Below are 9,544 nucleotides of genomic sequence, written 5' to 3' on the forward strand. Positions count from 1 at the left end.
CCTTCCATATTCAACCACTAACTTTTAATTCTAATGTAGATTAACCCTTTTTACAAGGACATCACTCATCCCAATTTCATTTTTAATGACTATTCAATTAGGAATAAATTTAATTCAACCATTATTTAAAGCAGTAAGCCTAACTTTTTGTCATGTATTAAAGAACAGAAGGGTGTTCTGCTTCCATACGGATATTCACAGACTTCTTCCCATCCAGAAATGGAGTGAGAAATGGGGAAGCAGTGAAACTATAGGAAAAGCAATGACAGAATGAGATTGAGTAACTCTCAAAATAAACAGAAGTAGCACCTAAAACAGAAAAACTCAAATTTAGGAAGAATAATATCATTTTTGGAAGATGGAGATTGTCAGATTGGAGCCCTGCGTCCAACAATAACAAAGTATTTTTGGCACAATTTACACTAAACTACTAAATGTTTATAGCTTTATTTGGCTATGTGAACAAGCACCTTATTTTACATGCAACGTTCTCCAGGTACATTATCACAGACACAAAAACGGAGCAGTTTGCCAGTTAATGAAGAATAAGCTCAGACTTGCTGTCTTCCGCAGCTGCAAATCACTCAGGTTCATGCTTTCCTGCAAATAAAGAAAGCTAATTCCTCCTGGTTAGGGCACTGCATACCAATTTAAATTCAAGATATAACCGCCCAACCTCTCCCCAGTCAGACTCTCTACCGCTCCTGTCACCAGCATCGAGGAGCTTCCTGGAAAAGCGAGCCTCTGTGTGCAACCACGGAGAACACCAGGTGCCCCACTGCAAAGTAGCATCTCCACAACTGCCCATGTGCAAGAACACATGCAAAAGCTGTTCACGGCACAGTGCACGTGCTAGCAAACGTGGACGATGCTATTCTTAGACCCCTGGTTGCATCAGATTTAATCGCCTTAAAAACCACATTAAAAGTCGTGGGGGAAAAAAAAAAAAAAAAACCAAAAACATTTTGGCGCAGGGTCCTCGATTTAGTGTTCTCCGTGGGGCAGCAAGTGGGTGCAACGACGGTTTTCCCTCCAAAACGGGCCCTGGCTCTCGAGCACCCACAGGCACAAGTAGGTTCTCCGAGGCGTGCGGCTGCTCCTCCGGGACGAACGTCGCTCCCCTGCTGCCCCCTTCCCCTGGAGACCTCAGGCCGGCAGCCCCGGGCGCACAGGGCACGCCGCCAACCCACAGCAAGCGGTGGGCAGAGGCGCGGACCGCCGGCCCGCTGGGGGAGACCGAGCCGGGCCGAGGAGCCGGACACGCTCCCCCAGGCCGCCGCCGCCGCCCGCCCCCGGCCCCCGGAGCGGAGCGGAGCGGCCAGGCCGCCCTGGGCGCCGCGCCCCGGCGGCGTCGCGGGACGGCGCCACACGCGCCGCTGCCGGGCCTGCCCCGACGGCACCCGGGCAGCGCAGCGCAGCGCGCCCGAGCCGACGCCGCGCCGGCGGGGGCAACGGGGCCCCCCGGCACCCCCGCGCTGCAGCGGGCGGCCGCCCGCAGCCCCGGGAAGCCGCCCCCCTGCCCGACGGCGCAGGCGCTCACTCACGCCGGGCGCGGGGTCCGCCGCCGAGCCGCGGTCCCGCAGCAGCCGAGCCGAGCCGAGCCGAGCCGAGCCCACCCCGCCGGGCCCCTCCTCAGCGGCAGGAAGCGGCCCGGCCCCGCGCGCCGCCCCGACCAACCGCCGCCGCCGCGCGCCGGGCCGCGCCCGCCCCTTCCGCCCCCGCCCCCGCCCGTCCCGCGCCGCCCTCCCGCGGCAACGGCGGCGGCCGCGAGCACGCCCCAGGCCCGCCACGGGCAGGGCAAGCCCCGGCCTGCGGCCTGCCCTGAGAGACGGCCCGGGCCGGGCCGGGCGGGCCCGCGGCGGCTGCGCTGGCCGTGACTGCCGGGTACCCGTGTCCCCCTCGGGCGGCAGTGACTGTAGGATGCCCATGTCCTGCCAGGCCCCTCAGTAGGTGCCCGCGTCGCGTGGGGTGACCATGTCCCAGTGGTGCGCCCATGCCCTGGAGAGGTTCTCGACAGAAGCCCGTGTCACACTGAGGTGGCAGTGGCTGCTGCATGCCCAGGACCCCATGAGTCATATCCCTCCGGGAATAATTCTAGACTAATCGCGCTCCTCATTCTCAACGGTTAAGATTTTTGTCAAACCAAGAGCAAATTTTTGGCTTTCCCCTTAACGTGGGCTGCCAGTTTGCCCCCAAGAGGACCTTGAGCAGAACCGTGTCATGGCTGCCCAGCCGGGGCACAGTGCTGAATGCAGCTTCGACGGAGCTCTGGGCACAGCTCCTTCTCGCGGAGAAGTTCAGGGCACAGGGCAGATCACGTCGGGGAGGGGGACAGTCCTGCTCCCCTGCTGGGCTGCTGGGCTCAGTGTCCACCGACAGGCACAGCAGTGGGAGCAGCAGGCTTCAAAACCCACCTACACAGGTCCTCCCCACCTCCGCCTCAGCCTTCATTGCCTGCCAGGTGGGCGGGGAAAGGCCTTGTGACATCACAGAGCCTTACCTGACATCAGCCCATGACTTCTCACATCAGCAACCCTTGCAAGCACAGAGAGGCGGGGCGGCCACTCTGTCCTCAGGGTCGCTGCCTGAACTCTGCTCAGGGTGACAGCCCAAGGCAGCTCGCACAACAAGATTTCTTTCCTCAGGAGAGACCACGATGAGGTTCAGCCCAGGTCTCTCCCAGAGCATGGCTCTCTGCATGCTGCTTCTGTTCCTTGCTGGCCTTGGCCTTTGCATCCACACTGACTGGGTCATAGTCTGGATGGAAGTCCTTCCTGAAAACCAGAAGCAGCCACCCGTTGTTGCAGAGAGTGTGGCATCTGAATGGAAGAGCACCATTGGCCTTCGCAGCCCCTGCAGATGGGTCAGGGTGAGGACGGGAGTCGTTCCTGAGGGCCTGAAGCAACCGCCCTTTGTCGCACAGAGCGTGGCTTCCGAATGGAACAGCACCATTGGCCTTCGCAGCCCCCACGGATGGGTCAGGTTCAGGATGGGCATCGCTCCTGAGGGCCTGAAGCAACCGCCCGTTGTCACAGGGAGCATGGCCTCTGACCTGCCCTACCCTCTGGGCCAGCTTTGGGACTTCCCTGCCCAGGTGGACATGACCTGGCTGCTTCGCAGGGCCTGCCAAATGGTGTGGCTGCTCTGCATGGCTTGGATTGCACTTGGCCTCTGGAGAAATGTGAAGAGACCCCAGGGACAGGTAAGCAATCGAGATCAGTCACACAGGAAGGGACCGGGTTGTGGGGAGCACGGAACCACAACAACCTTGGCCAAGAAGGTTTGCAATGAAAAAACAAAACCCAGCGCGGGCAAGAAACCCTCAGCAGGCCCTGAGAGGTCCTCTGCCTCTTCCCCAGGGACACGCCAAGCCTCAGGGCTGAAACCCTCCGAGAGCCCCCAGCAGGACACAGGGCCTGCCAGAGGTTTCCTCAGCCCAACGTGCTGCCTGGAGCAGTCCTGCGAGGCTGGAGTTCTTCCAGAGGAAGCCAAGCCCAGCAGGACACTTCCCTTTGGATGACATCTCGTCCTTCTGGTGTGTCAACTGCACCACTCAGCTTGGTGTCATCTGCAAACTTGCTGAGGGTGTACTCAATCCCACTGTCTATGCCATTGATGAAGACATTAAATAGCACTGGTCCCAGTACGGACCCCTGAGGGACACCACTTGTCACCGGTCTCCATTTGGACATTGAGCCGTTGACCACTATCCTCTGGATTTGACCATCCGACCAATTCCTTATCCTTATTCATTGTGCCCCCAGCCCTGTCATTTCCAGGGAAGGGGATGGACAGCCTCATCTTCCATGGGGACAGACTGCTGGGAAGAGGGTACCATCAACTGTTACAAATTGGTCTGCTGGCTGGAGGTCAACATTGCCCAGCTGGTCAGGTGCTGGAGGCGTGCCTGCCGCTGCCACCTGAAGAAGCTCCGGCACCAGCACCACAAGGCGGCAGTGCAAGAAAAAGGCAAGAAGAGAGCCTTCTCTAGCTCCCCGTCCAACTCCAGCTAGAGCATGCGCCCAGCGGATTGGTGACATGAAAGGCAGCGGTGCAAGTGAGTGCTGCTGTCCATGCGGGGTGGGACCTGAGGCAGGAGAGAAGAGGCATCCGTGACTGTGAGGTGCCCCATGGGTGCCCACGTCCCAGGAGGAGGGTCCCACATGCTGGCAGGGTGCCCACATCCCCGTGAGGTTCCCGGTGGGTGCCCGTGTCCCACTGAAGTGCCTGGTGTGTGCCCGTGTCCCGCTGAGGTGTGTGGTGGTTGCTCCCCCTGTCCCCGTAAGGTGGCAGTGGCCAGTGCCTGCCCATGACCCGCTGGGTTCCTTAGGCCTTAGGACCTCCAAGGCTGGTGCGAGGGCAAGCATCACACCAGGAAGAGGGGCAGGTGTTAGGAAGCGGGTGGATAACAATTCCAGCTGTAGTATTTTCATCCAGCTAACAGTGAATTCTCTTCAGGGTGATGGACAGCTGGTGCGTCGGGCCATGCCTCAGCCCACTGAAGGCTGCAGGGGTGAGGGCACCTCCACTGACTACAACCTCTTCTGCTGGCTGGAGGCCATTATCACCCCGATGATCATGTTCCTGCAGCATGGCCATGGCCAATGAGTGGCCACGTACTGGTGGGTTGCCCGTGCCCACCCGGCACAACAGCCAACGGGCATTCGGCAGCTCTCTGGTTAGCACCTCTGGGGAGGGTCCCCTTTTCCACCCTCCCAGAGGCACTGCCAGGGCCCACTGGCATCCCAAAGGCCAGGGCTCATCTCCGTCTCCCCAAAGGGGACAGCCAGAGCATGCCCGTGCAGCAGAGATGTCTGGGAAACTTGGCAACACTCCTGCTAGGAGCAGCCTACTTCCTCATTCTTCTAGCACTGTTCAGATCAATAAAGGGTGTTGTTCCTGCAGCACGTGGCATGTCAGTACCGAGGGGATCCAGGGAAGCGGCATCATGAAAGGCAGTGGTGCGAGCCAGACTGCTGTCTGCAGGCTTGCGGAGCATGAGCTCCGGGAGAAGTGGGAGAGCTGGGGTGGGAGAGAGCGGGCATCCGTGGCGGTGAGGTGCTCCGCGGGTGCCCCTATTCCGACGGGAGAGGCCCGCATACCAGCAGGGTGCCCATGTCTCGGTGAGGTTCCCAGCGGGTGCCCATGTCCCAGTGAGATGGCAGTGGCTGCTGCATGCCCAGGACCCTGGGGGTCATAGAATCATAGAATCGTTTAGGTTGGAAAAGACCTTTAAGATCATCCAGTCCAACCACTAACCTAACATTACCAAGTCCACCACTAAGCCAATTAAGGGTAGAGTAGCAATTTCATCTTTCCTGGCTTGGTGGCTGGATTATTTATAATGAAAGTAAAAACTAGGAATCATTAAGATTGGAAAGGACCTCTAAGATCATCAGTGCAACCATCAACCCAACACCACCATGCCTACTAAACCGTGTCCCAGAGTGCCACGTCTACCCATTTTTTGAACACCCCCAGGGATGGTGACTCCACCACCTCCCTGGGTAGGATTCCCATGTCCTGGTGAGGTTCCCAGCGGGTGCCCACGTTCCAGTGAGATGGCAGTGGCTGCTGCATGCCCAGGACCCCGTGGGTAATGAGTGAGATGAGTGACGGGTACTATCTGTCCCAGGTGCAACAGCATCCACCTCTTTTCTCTAAGACAGACGCAGCAGTAGCTCACAAGGATGCAGCAAGACATTGAGGCTCAGGAGCAGGGGGGTTCTGATCCTAGCTGTGGTCACAGCCAGAGGCAACTTCTTCACCAGAGCAATCCTGTCCCCACCCTTGGCAGCAGCGCAATCAGGAGAGAAGAGACCACCAAGGTCTGATGCACCTCTCTTCTGTAGCCACAAAAGAAAATGCAGATTTTGTGGAAAGGAACTACACCCAGCTGGGGGCAGTCGTTACTCTGATTAGCTTGAAGGAAGGCTGCGGTAGTCTCTTGTGAAAGCGTGCCTGACTGCTGTGGTCTATAATGCTGTAAAAGCTTTCCAGATGTAGGACCTGTAGTACACCCACTCAGCATCACCATCTCCCCTGCCCCCCACGCTCAGTGCTCTTTTATCACCATGTTAAAAAGTTCAAGCCTCACATAAGATGAAACTTCATGGGCAGCTGTGCTGGAAGACCCCATGAGAAGGGACAGGGACACAGGAGGAGACATAAAGCTAGCACCAACTCATCTCCCAGCTGAACCTGGAGCACAGTGGCCCACCAGTGCCATCTACCAAGGCCTTCCAGGAGCCTGATGCAGGCACAGAAGGGGCGTGCTTGTGACTAAGGAAGCCAACAGCAGGAAAGCCTTTGCATTTCTTAATGCTGAAAATAGTTTAAAATTCACAGAATGGCTGAGGAAGGCACCTCTGGAGGTCATTTTGTTCAACTCCCCTGCTCAGGTGGGACTGCCTAAAGCCAGTTGCTCAGGACCTTGTCCAGACAGCTTTTGAGTATCTCCAAGGATGGAGACTCCACAACATCTCTGAGCAACCTGTGCCACTGTTCAGTTACCCTCACAGCAATAAAAGTGTCTCCTGATGTTCAGAGGGAACCTCCTGTGTTTCAGTTTGCGCCCATTGCCTCATGTCCTGTCACTGGCTCTGTCCTCTTTTCACCCTCCCTTCTAGTATTTATATACATTAATAAGATTCCCCCTCAGCCTTCTCTTCTCCAGTCTGAACAGTCCCAGCTCACTCCATCTTTCTTCATAGGGGAGATGCTCCAGTCCCTTCATCATCTTCATGACCCTTCACTGGACTCTCACCAGTAGCTCCATCTCTCTCCTTTGCTGGGGAGCTCAGAACTGGACACAGTACTCGGGTGTGGCCTCACCTGAGCAGAGGTGAAGGATCACCTCCCGCAACCTGCTGGCAACATTCCCCCTAATGCAGCTCAGGATACCATCAGACCTCTTTGCTGCAAGGGCACATTGCTGGCTCATGGTTAAACAGGACCTTCAAGGCCTTTTCTGCAAAGCTGCTTTCCAGATAGGTGGCCCCCAGCACGTACTGGTGCATGGGATTGTTCTTCCCCAAGTGCAGGGCTTTGCACTTTCCTTTGTTCAACGTCAAAAGGTTTCTGTCAGCCCATTTCTCCAGCCTGTCAAGGTTCCTCTGGATGGCAGCACAACCCTCTGGTGTATCAGCTACTCCTCCCAGTAACATGTCATCAGCACACTTACTGAGGGCACACTCTGCCCCATCATCCAGATCTTCAATGAAGATGTTGAACAGGATTGGACCTAGTATTGACCTCTGGGCTATACCACTAGTTACTGCTCTTCAACCAGATTTCATAGCACTGATCAACACACTCGTAGGCCCAGCTATTCAGCCAGTTTTCAATCTGTCTCACTGCTCATCCAGCCCATAGATCAACAGCTTCGCTATAAGGGTCTTATGGGAAACCGTATCAGAAGCCTGACGGAAGTCAAGGTAGACAATATGCACTGCTCTTCCCTCATCTACCAAGCCAGTCCTTTCATCATAGAGGGTTATCAGATAAAACATGACTTCCAGGCTGCCATAAAGTGATTTGCCACAAAATGATTTACCCCTTTGCTAAAAGCAGTCTCACCCTTACCTGATACCCCACCAGTGCTAATGCCACCCTGCCTGTAAGGTCTTTTGATGAAATTCACTTGACTGTCATCGGTTCAAAAGACTTACTGGGAAGGGCTGAACTTGTCCATCTCTCTGCTGTCCTGAGAGCACAGAGGGGTTTCACAAAACCATACCAAGCCATGTGTGCACCAGGACTTGCTGAGAGCTGGCTTGCCAGCCAAAAGCCAGAGCCACTGCCTTCAGCACCTCCTTCACCAAAGCAGTCTGTGCCAGGAGCTTTGCTCCAGGTCTGGCTTTGACTTGCAGAACTAAGACAATGTTGGCCAAGTCTGCTTCCACACTGGGACCGCAGCCAGCAACATGCAGCACCAAACAGGAGACAAGAAACACCAGCATCCGTATGTTCTGTCTTTATTTACAGGGGAGAGGAGGCCAGTATTTCATCTTGAGAGCTGTCTTGGCTGTATAAGCCCTGAGAAGCCTCACCAGTTCTGCAGAGCTTTGGTCCCTCTTACCTATGGCTGTATGTAGAATTAGCCAGTGCTCGCCCATGATTATGGCAAAGCTGACATGCCTCGGGGAGTGTCTGCAGATGGGGGGGGGGGATAAAGGGCTGCCATGTGCCCCCATCACAAATCAAGAGGGAATGAATTTGCCCCAGCAGTGGTCACTGGGGGAGGTGTTTCTTTTCTTATTCTCTTTGTTAAAAATCAAAGCTTGTCTCAGCTCACATGGGGCTGGAGAGTGATGGAGCATTGAGGGTCTAAGGTCTTAAGCTTTTAACTAAACAGAGCAAAAACAACGCTCTGGAAAGACTGAAAATCATCAGGGGGAGTGAGGCTAAGGGTCCCTGCTCCAGGCTTCATGGGATGCCTATGAATGTTTGTTTTCGGTGGGGCAAGTCACTCCCAGCAACATGGGCCAAAAGATCTTTGCTGGCTACCATCCCACCACATCCCCTTCCCTGGCTCCCACCAAGCACCTGCCCCAGCCCAGCTACCCCAACTTGCTCTCCAGGCATCCCCAGACCTGCAGTACAGCCCCACCAGGCTCTCCTGAGACATGGCTGTTGTGGCACTACCAGGTTGGGAAGACCAATTCTCACCCAGGGTAAGGGAAGGCACTCCCTGGGCAGCCCTGGGGATGGCATACTGCAGGGACACAGTGCCCTCCACCAGGATGCAATGAAAGGGACACAGGCCAGGCAAGAGCACACTCTAAAAAAGGGGAGCAGAGGACTCCTGGGCATCCAGTTTCATGCTACCCCACTGGGACCTGTGGATATCCCATATGGGGATGCTAGGCAGCCCAGGGACCACTACACACTGCTGCCCCCCCTCAGTCAGGCTGCTCAGTAGTTGCCTTCCATCATCCATTGCCCCTTTCTTTCCAAAGAGGCTGGTTGTCGCTTAACCATACCTTACAGACCTAAAATCTCCCATCTAAGAGCAAAACCATTCCAAGTGAGGAGTGACAGACACACTTCTGACGTTCTGCAAGCCAACCTCCAGGCTTAGGGTTGAGCCCAGGGCTTGGCTAGGAGTCCCACCATACACATGGCCACTGAACTCCAGACGGGCTGAAGGTCCCCACCCAAGCCAGGCAGTGAGACTGCTAAAGACACAAGCTGCCTTGTTTATATGATCACATACCCAGCATCACCTACCAGGTCCCTGCTGGAGGGTGTGACAGCAGACCCACACCTGTGGTGAGAAGGGGTGTCAGTCACAGAAAGGGATGCTGTTGAAGGACTGAGACCTAGAGGTGCAGAGACAGGCAGGGGATGTATTACACATCATTCTCCCAGCTCCCAGTGGCATTGTGCAGTGCCTGCCAGTCAAAACCAGGGTGCTCAGACCTGAACAGAGATGGCAGGAGGAGGCAACCCCAGCCCAGTCACAAAATCCATGCCACACTTAAGCTGCCACCTCCACCACAGCCCGTCCCTTCCCTGGGTTGGAGACCACTGCGATACTAAA

The sequence above is a fragment of the Pelecanus crispus genome, chromosome 5 (genome assembly GCF_030463565.1).
Source record: "Pelecanus crispus isolate bPelCri1 chromosome 5, bPelCri1.pri, whole genome shotgun sequence".
NCBI lineage: Eukaryota > Metazoa > Chordata > Aves > Pelecaniformes > Pelecanidae > Pelecanus > Pelecanus crispus.